Genomic DNA, 17,151 nt, shown 5'->3' with positions numbered 1-17,151 from the left:
GTGCAAGGACTTAAGGATCCTGGTTGGAGCCCCTGACTCCCCATGTACAGGGTGAAGGAGTCTCTTCACAGGCTTTGAAGCAGATCTGCAGGTGTCTATCTTTCTCTCCCTCTCTCTGTCTTCCCCTCCTCTCTCCATTTCTCTCTGTCCTATATAACAACAGCAACTGCAACAATAACAAAGGAAACAAAATGAGAAAAATGGCCTCCAGGAGCAGTGGATTAGTAGTGCAGGCACCAAGCCCCAGCAATAACACTGGAGGAAAAAAAAGAAAGGGAAGGGGGAAGAGAGAGAGAGAGAGAGAGACATCTGCAGCTCTGCTTCATGAAGCTTTCCCCCTGTAGGTGGAGCCTGGGGGAAGGAGGGGCTTGATTCCAGGGTCTTGGTGCAGTGTCATGTGTTCACTCTCTCAGGTCTGCCACTACCCTAGCCACTAGTATGTTTACTTCTAAAGTATTTAGTTACTAACTTCGGTCCTTTTCATTATAAGCTTTTCTTCCCTGCACCAGGAGTTTTCCCTCAAGTCACACTGACTTCTTTCACATATTACTCTGACTGTATCTTCTCCTTACTTCTCAGCTACCTTAGTTTGCTCTCTGAACAGTCCGCTGCCTTCCTGGGCATCTGCTCTGACTACAGTCCACTCCCTGATCCACCTTCTCTTCTTATCCAGATTCTGTCCAGTCTTCAAGTTCCAGATACAATCTTCATCTTGGAATCTACTCCCTGTCTCTTCCCTCAGTGCCCATGGTTCTAGGCCCATTAGTTTGGCATCCTACTGACTGCCATGGTTCATTGTTCTACATCATTGTTCTGTATTATTACAACTTCTATCAGGCTTCTCTAACTTGTCTGCTGTCCCTGAGAGGAGGGGCCATGTACTCAGAACAGTACCCATTAATCAGGTTGAGCTCAATAAATGAATAGTGATGAACTTGTAAGCAACTATAACAACAAAGTTCTGAGATCTATTTATTTCATTCCTTTCTACTAGTATTAGTCCTAGTAAACTTAATTTATTAGAAGCTCAACCAGGGGGCTGGGCAGTGGCACACTGGTTAAATTAAGAGTATTCAGCATAAGGACTTGGGTTCAAGCCTCTGCTCCCCACCTGCAGGGAAGCAGGTCTGTAGATGTTTATCTTTCTTTCTCCCTGTCCTCAATTTCCCTCTGTCTTAGCCAATAAAATGGCTGCCAAGAGCAGTGATTTGTAGTGCTGGCACCGAGCCCCAGTGATAACCCTGGAGGCAAAAAAAAAAAAACTCAACCCAAAAAAGAAATGAATGCCTTATTAGCATTTAAAAATACATTTCAATTCTATTAAGGAAAATTAAAAGCATGTGGGTTAATTTTTTATTTTTTAGGCAGAGTACTCACTTTTTACTGTGCCATAAAAATAGGATAATATTACTAAAATTTACGTACTTTATTGCAATCTTTTATTTATCCTTGTTACTAGTTTTCTACTACAGAATAACTGATGAGCTTGATACATGACATAAATAAGAATGGTTGGGAAGCGCACGAACATTTGGTACCTTCTTCATTAAAGTGTTCCAGGTTTGACCCCTTTTCTCCCAATGAGCCTCAGCAGTCGCTTCTGCTCCTTTTTCTCTGGGGTTGGAGCTGGGCAGGGGCCCAGAAAGATCATGAGCTACTGGAATGTGCAAAGCACATCGAGCTAGAGGTAGTTGAGTGGTTAACTGCAACTCACAGAACCAGCAGGATGAAAATGCAGCTTATTCACTCAACTGTCTTCCTTCTCCCTTTTTCTCTGGACCGATACCAGCTCTAATTAAAATGCAATGTTCTCCTTATGTGATTCCTTGGAAAAGTTTGTGGAATGACCACATAATACAGAGCAGGTTTTCCAGATGTTCTCTGTCTTAGCTGGTATTCATATGCACAGCATCTCCACCCCCAAATTCCTCTTCTCTGTACTTACCATCTGATCCCCCTCCCCTCCCACTTCTCTGATGCCCCATAGACTGTGCATAACTTCCTGTGTCTTATTGTTGTGCCTTCAGTGTGTAAGAACCATTACTGAAGTGCAGTGGGCCAGGAAAAAAGTAATACTTGCCTCCACAGAGCACTTGAATGCTACTTACAATGGAAAAAACAACTTTGAACTGCTTCCAAAATAACAGGCATTAAAATCACTTCTGTTTGCAGTTGAGATGGATTTTGCACTAGCCTTTCCAAACCTGCTTCCTCTGAATGTTTTTCAGTACAGAGAGTGGTTTTCTCAATGAGGACTTAAAATGGTGCCTACACAAATACTTGATATGTATGTACTTCCAAAGACAAGTTTCTGACAGTCACGCAAATAGCCCTTCATGAAATCAGGATGTCCAGTCACAAGAGCTCTGGGCAGATGTTATGAGCATGGACGTATGGTAAAACACTCTTTCCAAACTGAAATTATTACAAGTAGCCACTGTGACATGGTCATGAAGTTTTAGGCACATTTTTGATGGGCTGATCACTTTGAAGAGTTCCATGAGTTCAGTTTCCCATATCTCGTCCCGCACAACCTATTTCCCAAAAGTCTTATGTCCCTTCAGAATTTTTAAAAAAGATTGATTTTGGAAGTCAGGCAGCAGTGCAGCGGGTTAAGCGCACATGGCATGAAGCGCAAGAACCGGCGTAAGCATCCCAGTTCGAGCTCCCGGCTCCCCACCTGCAGGGGAGTCACTTCACAAGCGGTGAAGCAGGTCTGCAGGTGTCTATCTTTCTCTCCCCCTCTCTGTCTTCCCCTCCTCTCTCCATTTCTCTCAGTCCTATCCAACAACGATGATATCAATAATAACAACAATAATAACTACAACAACAATAAAAAACAAGGGCAACAAAAGGGAAAATAAATAAATAAATGAATATTTAAAAATTGAAAAAGATTTATTTTTATTATTTAAATTATATGATAAAGATATTCATGAGAGAGAAGATAGATAGAGACAGAGAGAGAGAGAGAAGTTAGAGCACCATCCCTACACATGCATTGCAAGGAGATTATAGTAGGAGCCTCAGACATGTAAGCCCTGTACTCTCTTGAATCTCTGGATCTGGGTTCATTACATGCGATTTTTTTTGTCTCTCAGCCAGAGGTTATAAAAAGGCATTCTAAAAGCAAATTCCTTGTGTTTAAAAATCCGCACAATGTTTCCATAGCTTGTGACATAATACCTAATATAGTTTCTGAAGGTTTATTTATAAATAAGAAAGAAAGAGAGAGGAGGAGCATGAAGGATTGGGGCGTGGAGAGTACCAGAACATCACTCTGGCATATGCAATGCCGGGATTGAATTTCAGATCTCATGTTTGAGAGTTCAACACTACCCACCAGGCTACCCTCCCTGGTTACAACTAATGCTTTATTTATATTCTGATTCAAACCCGGCTTTGACCTAGCACGTTATGATTGGGCCCTCCTCAATCGCTATGAGGCCATGGCCGGTGCGCCGCTATGTTCCATCGCTGGGGAGCCAGAGATGACCCGAACTGCCCCTGCGGCTCCAGACAGACTATGACCCACATAGTCAACGACTGCCACCTCTCCAGATTCAAAGGAGGTCTCGAAACTCTACATCAGGCTCAACCTGACGCTGTTGACTGGCTACGGAAGAAGGGCAAACGCTAGAAGAAGAAGAATCTATGGTGAGGGGTCACAACATAGTTGTTGGAATGTGGGTACAATTTCTCATCTCTCCATATGCTAAGTGTTTGCAGAACAACCTCAGCCCAGCTTAGGTCCTTTTCACCACCATGCACCAGGTCCCAATGCCCTAGTTTCCAGATTCATCTCATAGATTTGATTATCAGTTTCTTCTTGAGGTCACTTCCATGCATTTCTCTTCTACTGCCTCTGTCACGTGGCTTCAGAGGACAGGCAGGCAGATCTGCTCATGGACCTGCTGATCTAACCCTAACCCTAACCCTACCTAGCTCATGACTTGGACATTTTCACTCATGATTTTTTTTCAGTTCACATATTTTATAGAGAGAAGTTTGGCTAAGCAAGACATATCAAGACATATGTTGTTAGTTAATTTAAAGGGGGAAAAAAGTCTCTATTCTTACTCTGGAGTAAATTGTTCACAATCTTTGGCAGCCAGTTCCCAAGGAAGTTGTAGTGCTAGGGATTTTGTTTAACCTTGCTGGACCATAGTTCCCTTATCGCCTCAATGGGCCTACTTTCTGAACCAGGGGCTCTCAGCTGCACTGCACAGCAGAGTCATTATGGTCCAGTCTCCAGTTTTTGAGTCAGTAGGTCTGGAATGAAACTTAAAAATACACATTCATCTTCTTCGCCTCGCCTCCTCTCCCTTCTCCTCCCCTCTCCTCTCCTCCCCCCTTCCCCTCCCTTCCCCTCTCCTCTCCTCCCCTCCCCTCCCTTCCCCTCTCCTCTCCTCCCCTCCCCTCCCATCCCCTCTCCTCTCCTCCCCTCCCCTCCCATCCCCTCTCCTCCTCTCCCCTCCCATCCCCTCTCCTCCTCTCCCCTCCCCTCCCCTCCCCTCCCATCCCCTCTCCTCCTCTCTCCTCCCCTCCCCTCCCTTCCCCTCTCCTCCTCTCCCCTCCCCTCCCATCCCCTCTCCTCTCCTCCCCTCCCCTCCCATCCCCTCTCCTCCTCTCCCCTCCCCTCCCCTCCCCTCTCCTCCCCTCCCCTCCCCTCTCTTCCCCTCAACTCTCCCCTCTTCTCCTCTCCTCTCCTCTCCTTTCCTCTCCTCCCCTCCCTTCCCCTCTCCTCTCCTCTCCTCTCCTCCCCTCCTTTCCCCTCTCCTCCCCTCCCCTCTCTTCTCTTCAACTCTCCTCTCCTCCCCTCCCCTCCTTTCCCTTCTCCTCCCCTCCCCTCCCCTCCCTTCCCCTCTCCTCCCCTCCGCTCTCTTCTCCTCAATTCTCCTCTCCCCTCCTCTCCTCTCCTCTCCTCTCCCTTTCTTCCTTTCTTTCTCCTTCCTTTATTTCTTTCTTCCTTTCTTCTTTTTGGCCATGAGGCTTATTACTGGGGCTCTGTACCTACATGATGAATTCACCACTTCTGGAGACCATTTCTCCTTTCTTTTCATTGACAAGAGAGAAAGAAATTGAAAAGGGATGGGGAAATAGAAAGGGAGAAAGAAAGACATCTGTAGCACTGCTTCACTGTTGCTTGTGAAACTTCCCTCCTACAGGTGGACACCACAGGCTGGAACCCAGGTCACTGCTCATGGGAAGATGTGCACCCCAATCTGACCCCCAGAATATGCATTTCTAATAAGTCCCCAGATATTACTACTGGTCCAGGAACTACATTCTGAAAACAACTCCTTAATCCTTTGAAAGTGAGAATTGTGAAAAATACATGGTTCTGTGAGCTAGTTATTTGATTAAAGTAAAACTTGCATTCAATTTGCTCATGTTTTCACATTGACTTTTTATAAAACCTGATGAAACTTTGCATTTTAAAAAGTTGTATTGGTTAATGAGAATTCTAGGTGTGATAAAGTTATTTCCTTTCTGAAACCTATATGGTTTTGTGTATAAATGAGAAAATCCACACCTTAACCTTATTTTGGTCTTCACCTGGGACACTCTCTTGGTCTTTCAACACTACAAGGAACAATTGAAGAGATCTGCCCAGTACATTGTAAAGAAAGCTGAATGAGAGAGAAATCATCATTGGTTGTAAAGAACAAGTTACATTCTGTTCTAGTGCCCTCCCCTCCCCCTCCCCCACACCCACTGACCCTACCCTTCTGGAATCTATAACCAGTGATGGAGGGAGGGATAACCTTTCACCAATACAGGACACAAAGTGATCCGTGTTCTTCTGAAGAACCAGATATGGTTCTTCTCCTCTTCCTGTTTGGCCTCAGTGATGAACAAAGAGAGATGTCATAGTCTTACATCAAGCACAGGAAGTGTGGCAGCAACTTGCCCATACACTTAAAACACCACTGGGCAAGTAGTTTCCTTTCTCCTCCCCTTTCCTTCTTCTCTTCCTTCCTTTTGTCCTCCCTTCCTCCCTCCCTTCTTCCCTTCCTTCCTTTCGCCCTCCCTTCTTCCCTTCCTTCCTTTAACCCTTCCTTCTTCCCTTCCCAGCCTTTTCCTCCTGACTCTCCTTCTTTCCTATATTTGGAAATTAAATATCACGGGAATATGGTTTGTGTTTTTGCAATACTGGCAACTGACACTTATTAAAAAAAGATACCCTAAAGATTAACCCAGCCGGCCTTATTCTTAAAAAACAAAAGTCTATCAGGGTATCCAGACATACCAGACTCACAAAAATAGCTGTGGTACATATGAAGACAAAGAAAAACTATATAAATAACACCTGGACAGTAATTAACCATTTAAAGACTCATAATTTTCAAAAATTTTACCAATACATTATATTCCTCTTTCTCCTATGGCAGATAACGTGGGGTTTCAATGTCCTTCACGTGAGAAAAATAGGAAATGAGAATGATGTGTGTAGGGGGTTAGACAAAGTTTCTTAGCAGTAAGACTTGTTGAATAGTGAGCCAAGAGGCTCACTTGAATGCTACCCAGGAGGCCTGTAGAAATTTCCTTTTGCTTTTCTCAAAAGTTTAGTGTGTGTCTATCCAGAGTCAGTGAACTGTATCCAGTGACCTCTGGAGCATCCTTAAAACTGAGTCTGCTGAAGATATTTGTTACATCAAACTAATCATCGCCTCCTAGCATCACTGACACTTACAAAGCATGTCCTTATGCAGATCTTTCTCACAAGACACACACTCCAGAGAGGTGGAGAACATGGGAGCAAGCAACAGCTCTGACTTAGAGCCACCCTTTAGTGGAAACCCTTGATGGGTATTTAAATCCTAATTCAGGATGCCAACTCAGAATGTAAAGAGGAATTAATACTGAGTAAAACTGCACGCGAGTCTGGCCCAGACCACACGGCCTTCTTTTCCATCTAAACTCCCCCACCTCGGCCGGACGTCTTGAGGGCGCTACGTTGCCTGACAGGACTGGTCTACACACATAACACGCTTATAATGAGCAACTCTAAGACCGAACAGTTACTGTGACACTTGATGTACAAAAAAGTGGCCATAATCAAATGTGGACGTTGATGTTGAACCCTACAGCAGTCCCAAATTAACACAGATGTGATGAAAGGGCCATTCTAAGACGGTTTCAGTGGTTCATAGTGAAACTACATAAATGCCAAAAGCACTTCTAACTTCTGAAGAGTATTTCACAATACACAAATAGGAAATTTTTTTAAAAAAGAAATAAGACTACATTTATTAATTTCAAAAATAGGAAAATTTTAAGGAACATTTCAATATATTTTATCTGAAAACATTTCTTAAGTAGACACAGTGGGTAGGAAGACATCAAAAAAGATTTTTCCTGGTGCCCTTTATAGATTGGCCAAAAAGGACACTGCAGGACTCATTTTGCTGCTGGCCTTTTGAAGACTTTGCACTTCTCTTCAGATTATTTGACAGCATCAGATGATGTGGGATACTGCCAGAGCAGCCTGGGAGGTGGCACAGTGGACAAAGTATTGAGCTCTCCAATATCAAGTCCCAAGTTTGGCCCCAGCATTACAAGTGCCAGAATGATGCTTAGATAGAGTTTTTCTCCCCCCTTCTCCCTCTCTTTCTCTTTCTTATAAACAAGTAGATTTTTTTTTAAAAGGAATACTAGGAAAGTATAGGAGAATGATAAGAAAGTGAAACTACACCGAGAGGAAGAGAATTCTTTTTCACTGCATAATTTGCCCCCTTCTTTTCTTTTCTTTTTATTTATTTATTTTTTTTCAGTGCTTTTTAAAATCAATTTACTTGGGGAGAGGTTAATGGTTTACAGCAGAGCATTTGACACATGGGTACTATTTCTCATCTCCTCATGAAAGGTGTCTACAGAACACTCTTAACTTCAGCTTAGGTCTTTTTTCTGTCATAATACACCTAGACTGTAAGGCCCTCTCCTCCTTCCCCCTCCTTGCTCACAATTTTTTGCTTTTGTTCCTTCTCCCAGTTTCTTACTGCTTATGATTCAAATAGCTGAACAGCTCTCTACAAGACACGGAAACACAGAATTGCATATATATGAGAACCAGAGTGTCATCAATATGGCATATGTAGTGCTGGGAATCAAAATCTGGACCTCACATTTTCTAGTCTTGTGCTCTAGTCACTGTGCCACTTGCCAGGTCACAGAACTGTACTGTTGTTAAAGTATAAGGGTTTTAGTATTCTGGCCAATTAGCCAGTCAACATCCTTTTTTTTTTTTTTTTTTTGCCTCCAGGGTTACTGCTGTGATGGCATTATACATCCACAGTTCCAGGTGGCCATTTTTCCCGTTTTATTTGACAGGACAGAGAAGTTGAGATAAAAGGGAGAGTCAGAGAAGTAGAGGGAAAGATAGACACCTGCAGACCTGCTTTGCTCTTTGTGAAGCATCCCCCCTGCAGGTAAGGAGCTGAGGTTTGAGCTTGTATCCTTGCAAAACCTGGCCCCCACCAGCCAGTATCTTTTTCAATCTGAAATCAGGCTGTCTGGTGGATATCCTGAGTTCTAAACTACAAACTAGAATGTTTTCTCCTGGGTTGTTGAGGCCTCTCCAAAGAAAGAAAGAAATACAATCCCATAGTGACGATGCTGGTAGTGGAGAAACACCTACATCCCTACTACAGGCTGATTCCGAGGGACTTTTCTATATCCTGAAATGATACTTGTGATCTTGATACATCTGATACATGCTTAACCATAGTTGATTCAAATGTATGGAAGTAGTCACAGAATAATAGGATTTATTGCTCTTGGAAATAAGATGACACATCCTTTCCCCCTCCACCACCACCATTTCTCAGTGCACACTTTCCACTGCACTGTGTCTGTCACCTGAGATTTCAAGTAACTTTCCAGACATAGTTCTGGACCATTCTCAGGAATAAGTAGCTGCCTTGAAAGAGTTTTCCAGAAAAAAAATTATAAAGAAAGAACGAAAAATGAACTGGACTTTGTAATCAACCAGACACATAGTATGAGCAAGCCTGTTCTCAAGCAAAATCAACATTTCTACTCCTGTCCTGACAACCATAAATTCAGAATTCATCACCACATAAAGTGCCACATGCACAAATACTTGAACTCTGACTTCCTTTCAGCAGCTTTAATGGAACTGCCTCCCATTTTATTGTAATGTACCCAGATGCTGTAATGTCATAAATGACAATTTCAACTGCCATCGAAGCCTAACTCCACAACACTTTGTGTCATCTAATATATAGCCCTGATGGGGTGCGTGCAAGGGACCTCCACTCCCAGCCCTCAGATCCCACCAACCAGTCCTGTTCTGTTGGAGTGAGGAGGTCCGCCACCTACCACTGCAAAACATAGACATGAAAACAATTAACCAGCTCTTCTACTCAGCTGTAACTTTATATTTCCCACAAGGAAGAAAATGGAGGGGGGGGGGAACCCTGAAGCCCAGAGACCCACGTTTCATTTGGAACACTAGGGGTTCTTGGTGGAGATCATTAAAATGTGGTTTGAAATATTTTCCTTTTCTCATCAAGTCACTGTTCCTGTAATTGATGTCATAAAAAATATCTGTGTTCAGTTGCAGTGGGTTTCTTGGGTCCTTTCGAGTTATCAATTATTTACATCCCAGTAAAATGAAAGAGAACTGTAAAGCAAGGTCCTGAAATGCCACCAACGGGTGTTGAGGGTGGCATCGTTAATCTTATGCATTGCGCTCACAAAGAGGGTGTTAGTGCTTTGTTTGGAAAAGTTCATTTCCTCATCTCTGTCAGACATTATCTATGTGGCTTTTATTGCTTCTACTCATAAACAGTCTCACTGGGCTGTTTGTCTGTTCATATCCTCCACAATTTATACTCTTAAGGACGGAAGGAAAAACACATTTCTTTTCTTCTTTTTTAAAATTTTTATTCGTCATTAAATAATGATTAATAAGATTATAAGAAAACAGGGGTATAATTTCACACAGTTCCCACCGCCAGAGTTCTGTGTTTTGTCCCCTCCACTAGAAACTTTCCTACTCTTTATCCCTCTAGGAGTATGGACCAAAATTCTTTTTGAGGGGGAGAAGGTGGGATTTCTGGCTTATGAAATTGCTTCTCCACTGGACATAGGTGTTGGCAGGTTGATCCATACCCCCAACCTCTTTTGATCTTTCCATAGTTGGGTGGGGCTCTGGAGAGATGAGACTATGAGACTTCAGAAGACACTGCTAAGGTCATCTGCCCAGGGAAGTCAGGATGGAATCATAGTAGAGTCTGCAACTTGGTAGCTGAAAAGTGGCTAAGATGTAAAGCAGGACAAATTGTTTAATAAACAGAAACTCAAATGTAGGAATAGAGCAGATGAAATCAGGGGTTTATGGGTGGGGGGAAGCTAGGAAATCTATGTTCCTATGGGCCCATGACTTTAGTAATCTTTACTTGTGTTTGATAGTTAGATATGGAGGTGGGCTAGAAATATTGTTTGGGAAGATGATGTCAGAGTTGAGAATAGGGTAGGAAGCTGGATTAGGGCAGAGAGTAGTTTCCAAACATGAAGAAAGTATATAATTACCATTAGCTATTTACCCCATCAGTCTGACCAAGGGCCCATATCTATTATTCATATTTAACACAGGAGCATATATAACCTCTGAGTCCCTGTCAGTCTGAGCTCACAGTCCATGGTCATAGCTGGGAACATTCTAGGCTGCATTTATTCAGGACTAGTCTTCCTTGAGTAGCAGAATAGGCAGACCCACCCTCCCTTTGGAGAGTGGGGCAGTCCCTACCACTGCAGCTTTATAATGAGGGCAGGGCCCTGTAGAGGCCCACGAGAGGGCTTTGATGATGTCTCTATTGGAAGTGACCAGTGATGGTGGAGAGAGGGATCTATTAGAGGTTTAGGCCTATCACATCTATGTGGGAATCCACGGATTCCCTGAATAAAGCCCGATGATGGAGTGGCATGGTGTTGACCAAGAAAGTCATCACTAAGTGAGCCAGTCTCTTGCTTTCTCCGGTTTTTATAATTATTTCTTTATTTGATGAGCTTAGACTTTCTCCCCAGTTGTTAAGGCCTTGAAAGTCTTTTGTTGCATTGAACCTATATTGGGTTCATGGGATCTGGCCTCAAGTCAGGGTGGGAGTAGACCCAGGGTTTAAGTGGGATCTAAGTTAACCTGAAGTGTTACTGCATTTTGCTTGTTTGATGATTCTAATAGAGGTTGCCATAAGGGACAATGAATGTCCTTTAGCTGATATATATATATGCCAGTTTATCTATTTGTCAGTTGTATACAGTATTTCTTCTAAAGATTATCAAGGGGGTGACATTAATGTTATAGCTTTCAGAAGACATTAGGAGATATCTCTTACTTGCTTTCTTTTGTGTATTTAAGTTACAGCAAACTACTGAACACTTATACTTTGAAGTATATGGTTGCCCCTAACTTATGGATTCATGTGTACATGTATCCTGATTGGGCCTGTAACTTTGTTAGGGAGTGTGCCATTTGAAATGGAACCAGGTAGTCTGGTGAAAACACCAGTTTCTTTAGCTAATTCAGGACTCTTTCCTCTAGATCTCTAGGGTTTTTAGCCATTTCCTACTTATAGCTGAAGCACCCAGGAAATTGTATTAACTTGTCAATGTTCACAAAGACTTTATAGAAAATTAGGCTTTCAAATGACAGAATTTAATTGGTATTAGGGAAATTTACTTTACATTCTGTTATTTCCTACTGCTTTAACTTTGCCTCAATATTTTGCTCTCTCTCTCTCTCCTCTTTTTCATATATATATAGAAAGAGAGGAGAGACACAGAAAGACCACAGCCCCAAAGTTTTCTTCATTGTAGTGTAGGCTATGCTGGAACCCGAGTTGTGTGCACAGAAAAGCAGCACACAATCCAAGAAAGCTATTTCACCAACCCCCTCTGTTGTTTTCGACGGGTTATGTTGTTTTCGCCGGGCTAGCTTCACGGGCGGGTAACAGATGACCAGGGACTCATGGCTGGGTTGTACGCAGTATCTCTTTATTCATGCAGGACGCAGCACAATCTAAGACGAGCTAAGCTAAACTCAAGGTAAAGTACTCTAAAACTCACAATGCTGTCTTTATATATACTTCCCAAGTAGGGTGGAAACAGGATGTGACATAGAGAGGATGGAGAGAAAAGTGACTGGTGAAAATCAGGGTGTGATAAAGAAGGGATCAGGGTGTGACAAGGAGGGGGGGTGGAGCAAAAACATATCATGAAACAGTGAGGATTGAACCAATGCCCTGGAGGGAGGTGCTTGTTAACAGCGGTTATGTAAATAGAATGAAGTGGTTATGTAAATAGAATAGTGTTAAGCAGGGGGGATTTAAACCGAATGAAACAGAAGGGGTCTCATGCATACCAACACCCCTCCTCGAACTTTCTTCCCCTATATACTCCACAGAGGAACTCTAGCAGGGCCAGATTTTATACTATTACTTGTCCTTGGGGATGGCAACAAGAAACATTCAATGATAGTTCTTACAACTCATTAAGGCCATTCTTCCCTTCGTGCTATATGAAGGTGGCTTGGCTAATACACAACCTTCACCTATTCTGGTAAAGAACATTATGGGCATTGCTGGGAAAATCTGATACTTCACCTTTTGCTAACTCATTAGTTATAGGTTTCTTTGGGATGTTCCATTTATAGTTTCATGGTAGTAATGTGAAACAGTGGATAGAATTAGTGACATCTAAACTCTAGAGTGCAATAGGGTCCACTTTAAAATAAACATTTAAAATAAACATTTTTATTTATTTATTTATTGGATACAGAAAGAAATTGAGAAGGAGAGAGACAGAGAGACACCTGCAATCCTGCTTCACCACTCGTGAAACTTTCCCCCTGCAGGTGGGGCTTACTCTTTTTTTTATCATTAAAAGTACAGGTTAGAAAGTTGGGCTGTAGCACAGCAGGTTAAGCGCTGGTGGCGCAAAATGCAAGGACCGGCATAAGGATCCCGGTTTGAGCCCTGGCTCCCCACCTGCAGGGGAGTTGCTTCACAAGCGGTAAAGCAGGTCTGCAGGTGTTTCTCCTCTGTCTTCCCCCTCCTCTCTCCATTTCTCTCTGTCCTATCCAACAATGATGACATAAATAATAACTACAACAATAAAACAACAAAGGGCACAAAAGGGAATAAATAAATAAATATTAAAAAAAACTTTCAAAAAAATAGTACATGTTAGAGTCTCCACAAACCTGCTCTAAGTCAGCCCATTTTTCTGATCCACAAAGCACATATTAGTGTATTGCAAATGAGGTGACAGGTAACTGTCTAGCCTTTTTGAAAGTGACATTTTTTCCCAGCACTGAGAAAAGCATACACACATATATTATTATTATTATTCTAGTCAAAGGAAAGGTCTGATGATATAAAGGTACAAGCTGGCTAGACAGGACTGCAGCCATACTTCTTTCTTAATGCTGCAGTTGCCTGTTCTATATTTGCTGTTCTCTAGATATTTAAACATTTAAATTGTCATGGGGGTGTGGAGAAAGCCTGCCAACAACTGGATCCTGAAGACTTCAGCAACTTGATTAACTGTGGAGACGTGCAGTCCTGTTTGCCAGCAAGCAATATACCATCCAGAGTTTCCTACTACAGCAGCAATACAGATAACTTGTATTCCTTTCTCCTTCATCTCTTGCAAAGATTGTGTAGAAGTAAGGGGAGTTTAACTTCATAAATTCAGTTAAAGGGAGGGAGAGGAGGACATTTTCATAAAAAGCAACTTAAAACAGTTAGATGCTTGAGCCAGGGACCAGGGAGTTAGTTTAGCTCACTTGAGCAGCAGTGTGCATGCCTGAGGTCTCAAAGGTTATAGGTCCAATCCCAGCCACACTTTGTTCCAGAGTTAGGCAGTGCTCTGGTCATCTCCTCCACCTCTCTTATTTTCTCTTTCACATAATAAATAAATAAAATTTAAAAATCGAAGCTGGTGATAACAGCCCTGGGAAGTTGTGACTTCTGCTCAATGGTTTAGTCTCTTGTAGAATGAAGGGACATTACGTGACTGAGAGCTATGTGTCTTCTGTTCAGAAGAAGCAGAGCAGAGCCACAGAGAGAGGGGCTGGAGAAAAGTGTGGTTAGGAGCAGAGCCACAAGGGGCCAGGTGGTGGCGCACCTGGTTGAGCGCAAGTATTACAATGCGCAAGGACCTGGGTTCGAGCCCCCGTCCCTACCTGCAGAGGGAAAGCTTTGCGAGTGGTGAAGCAGTGCCGCAGGTGTCTCTCTGTCTCCCTATCACCTCCTTCCTTCTGGCTGTACTTATCCAATAAATAAAGATTTAAAAATAAAAAATGAAAAAGGAGCAGAGCCACAGAGAGAGGGGCTGGAGAAGAGTGCGTGGTTAGGAGCAGAGGACAGTTGTTTTTCTTTTTTGATGTTGATGTTAGTGGGGCTTCAGCACCCTGGGTCAATTTTTCAGATAGGAAAATGATGATAGGGAGATAGATAATAGTATGTATAGGTAGTATATTATATGTAAATATAGATAGTATAGTATAGTAAGAATATGTATACAGATAGAGGCAAAGGGACAGAAAGATGCCATAGTACTAAAGTTTCCCCCAGTAGAGTGGGCCCAGAGTAGTGCTCTGACTTCCTTTCCCTTCCCTTCCCTTCCCTTCCTTTCCCTTCCCTTCCCTTCCCTTCCCTTCCCTTCCCTTCCCTTCCCTTCCCTTCCCTTCCCTTCCCTTCCCTTCCCTTCCTCTCTCCTATCCTCTCTTCTCCTCTCCTTTCCTCTCATAAAATTCTTTCCCTCTAGCTCACATAGAACTATATATAGTGTTCTGGAATGCGGTGAAAAGAAGGGAATGAATATCCATATTCAGCAGAGAAGAAATTACAGAAAACCAGACTACCCACTTTCTGCTCGCCATAAAGATCTTTGGTCCACATTCCCAGAGGGATAAAGAATAGGGGAGTTTCCAGTGGAGGGGAGGGGACACGGGACTCTGGTGGAGGGAATTGTATGGCATTGTATCCCTTTTATCCTCAATCTTGTCAGTCATAACTAAAGTACTAATATATTTTTTTCTATAAAAAAGAAGAGCATGGAGTTATATGGAAGAAACATGCAAATATGCCCAAGTCAACCTCAGTCATCTTCAGCTCTAAGGAATAACTGTAGGGTGCAGGTGTTGGCACACCCAGTGGAGCACACATGACTGTGTGGCCTGCACATGTGGCTAAGCTCTCAGACCCGGCCTACAAGGAGAAAGCTTCACTAGTGGTGGAGCAGGGATGCAGATGTCTCTTTCTCTCTTCCCATCTCTCTTCCTATTTCTTTTGTCTCTATGAGAAAGAAAAGAAGAAAGGCTACTGGGAGTCATGCAGGCACTCAAGTCCCAGCATTTACTCTGGTAGCAAAAAGGAAAAAAAAATAATCACAATGAATTAAAAAAAGAATATGTCTTTTTTAGGCTTGGTTGTGATTATGCTTTTGTTGTTGTGATGCTGACATTTTTCCAAGTAGATTGACACTGTTGCACCCACTGTTCATCCAGTATGAGGGTCTGCCTGGTATCCTGTCTCTGAAGTTCAGATTCAAGAGGGAAGTGAGTTGTCTGGCATCACAGTCCCAACTGAGAAAGAGATCGCTAGCTTCTCCGACAGTCACTCTGGAGCAGCGTCTCAGTCTTCAGACTCTCTCATCCTCCTCGCACTCAGTGGTGCTCGGTATTGGTGGCAGCGAGGCAAACACTGATTGATGGATTAACTGGGTATGGTGATGACTATTCTCAAAAACCTACAATGAAAGTTGTTGTTTTCCTCAGGGAACTGCCCAGCACTGATGTACCTAAGAGCTGGTGTTAGAAAAATAATGAACGATATCAGAGGATATTAGCGGCCGAGGAAGCCAGCTCTGATGTAGTTCTAGACGCCACACTGAGATTCATACAATTAGAAGTTTATAGTCAACAGAGGGATGATACAGCCCATTAATCTTTCTAACAGTTACACAGCTCCATTTGGGCCATGCTCAGCTCTTATAAATTGCAGACTCATTTACATTGACTCAGACAGGAGCCACAGGAATATAGTCAAGGGCAGTGCCACCATTTGCAAGCATATTTGAAGAACTATTTTGGGGTATCTTAAACATGAAATGGGATTTAGGCAAGATCGCCAGAGTCAGCTGTTGCCCTTTGCTGGCTGCCTTGTTCTCTGGTTCCCTGAGCCTTCTGCCTTGTCCAGCTAGGCTGAGGATTCAAATGCAAAGCAAAGGTGAAGGGCCTGCAACCAGAGAATATGGCAGAGGAGGGACTTCACCAAGGTGGGTTTGAGATAGAAGTCTTCCTGTTTGTGATGCAGTGAGCTAGACAGCCAGTGTAAATATTGCTTAGGTAACTTGGCCTCTTCAAGTCCCTTTGGAACTTAATATATCAAAATGGACTATGAGCAGAGTCTTTTTTTTTTTTTTTTTTTTGCCCCGAGGATTATTGCTGGGGCTGGGTGCCTGCACTTCGAATCCACTGCTCCTAGAGGCTATTTTTTCCCTTTTGTTACCCTTGTTGTTTATTGTTGTTGTTATTAGTGTCATTGTTGTTGGATAGGATAGAGAAAAATCGAGAGAGGAGGGGAAGATAGAGAGGAGGAGAGAAAGATAGATACCTGCAGACTTGCTTCACTAAACAGCGACCCCCCCCCTGCAGGTGGGGAGCTGGGGGCTCGAACCGGGATTCTTAACACCAGTCTTTGCGCTTCACGCCATTTGGGTTTAACCCACTGCACTACCGTCTGGGCCCCATGAGCAGAGTCTTTCAATCTACATATTTAGAATAATAAGAATTCTGTTCATGCCAACCTTTTATGTTATAAAGAAGTGGCGTCTTGATATTAAGAACTTTAAACATGTAATTTTATTCCTTACTGTCAATATTTTTTTCAACAAAGAAAATCTGAAAAGGAAAAACAAACCCAGCCAAAGTCACAGTATATAAAGTTACCAGTTAATGACATACTAGTGTTTATTCTCACTAAAATGTCATACTCTGAAATACACTTTGCACTTGTTAGTTGATAGCGACTAAGTTGTTAATTACTTCAACCTGGAGGTTTAGGGAGAGGAGAGGAGTGAAGGGGACGAAAAGAGGAAGTTGGAAGAAGGAAACAAGTG

Source organism: Erinaceus europaeus, chromosome 18 (assembly GCF_950295315.1).
Source record: "Erinaceus europaeus chromosome 18, mEriEur2.1, whole genome shotgun sequence".
Lineage (NCBI taxonomy): Eukaryota > Metazoa > Chordata > Mammalia > Eulipotyphla > Erinaceidae > Erinaceus > Erinaceus europaeus.
This window is presented reverse-complemented; position numbering follows the sequence as displayed.